This window comes from Chiloscyllium punctatum, chromosome 36 (assembly GCF_047496795.1).
Source record: "Chiloscyllium punctatum isolate Juve2018m chromosome 36, sChiPun1.3, whole genome shotgun sequence".
Classification (NCBI taxonomy): Eukaryota; Metazoa; Chordata; class Chondrichthyes; order Orectolobiformes; family Hemiscylliidae; genus Chiloscyllium; species Chiloscyllium punctatum.
The window spans coordinates 5,590,493-5,591,650 of record NC_092774.1 but is presented as its reverse complement, the minus strand read 5'-3'; the positions used below and the strand labels follow the sequence as shown (position 1 = coordinate 5,591,650).

The window sequence follows — 1,158 nt, the reverse complement described above, 5'->3', positions numbered from 1 at the left end:
TTGTCATTGTAACCACGTTTAGAGCCCAGATCCGCAACGGTTTATCATTAAAACGATATTCCAATTCTACGTGCAGTCCTTCACCCGCTTTCTTCCTGGCAAGAATAAATTTAATGACGCATAGTATTCAGATTTCTGATTTGAAATGACAGGGAACATAGAGTGCGGTTCAACTCATTTTCTCCAGTTAACTTTCATTTATTCATTGCCACCGAGAACCGAGGCCGTTCAAAAAACATATGGGGAAATGTGGACAATTCCACACAATTGTACGGTTTCAGTTTTTTAAAGAAAATGTCGAAATCAGTTTCTGAAGTAATTATTCTTATGAGTGGTGTGTACGAGGGATACTTTGTGAATGCCTGTAAGCTGTGCCCAGACACTGCGGAATCTCGGAACATCTTTGGTAATCGTTTTTCTTAACTCCAAATGTTAAAAATTTACCCTGGGCAATGATGTGAAAAGGGGAAATCCATCGCTTTGTCAGCACTGATGTGAAGATTGTTAGAGAAGATGAACGCAACTATTGAAGCTTTCGGTTTTGAGAAATCTCCCCACACAGATGTAAATTAACTCCACATGTGATATCAGTCGTGCTTACACGTACACATCCGAGAAACCAATCCTCACATTTTAACAATCCGACTGAGGAATAATGTAAATCACATACTCTCGAATTTCAGAAAATAATTTAATAATCCATCAATGCCATCCCAAATGATGGTGAATATCAAGTCTAAGTCGATGTATGTCATGCACGTCATGTGTGAGTAATATCAGGTTGATAACTTCCTACCCTCGAGGTGCAATTTAGCAGCTTTGTGCAGTGGCAATATTGCATCTTATGAAGTAAAGACGAGGTGTGAATCTTGCTTATTCAACTTTACTCAATTACCCCGCAGTGTTTATTTGCAGTCAATAAATTTTGGCAAGTTCTGATAGTTTCCAAGATGACAGTTTGTGGTTCACAAAGTTTAGTGAAGTTAGATCGACAAAGATTAGCGCTATTCCGTGAATACTTTGGCAAATTAATGATCAACTAATGCAGTGACATAAAAATAGAAAAATAAAACTGCAGAACCTGAGCAAACCGGGCAGTATGTGTGCAGAAATAAAACTGTGTACAATTCCCATATGATGCGAGTTTCGTTCGCAACT

General features: G+C 38.3%; 1 non-coding gene across 1 annotated transcript; it reads left to right on the top strand.

Moving 5' to 3' along the window:
- Positions 1–815: 815 nt before the first annotated feature.
- On the top strand, positions 816–954 carry LOC140461201 (U4 spliceosomal RNA). The gene has a single exon (XR_011954511.1). It is a non-coding gene; the product is annotated as a U4 spliceosomal RNA (small nuclear RNA).
- The last annotated feature ends 204 nt before the right edge of the window (positions 955–1,158 follow it).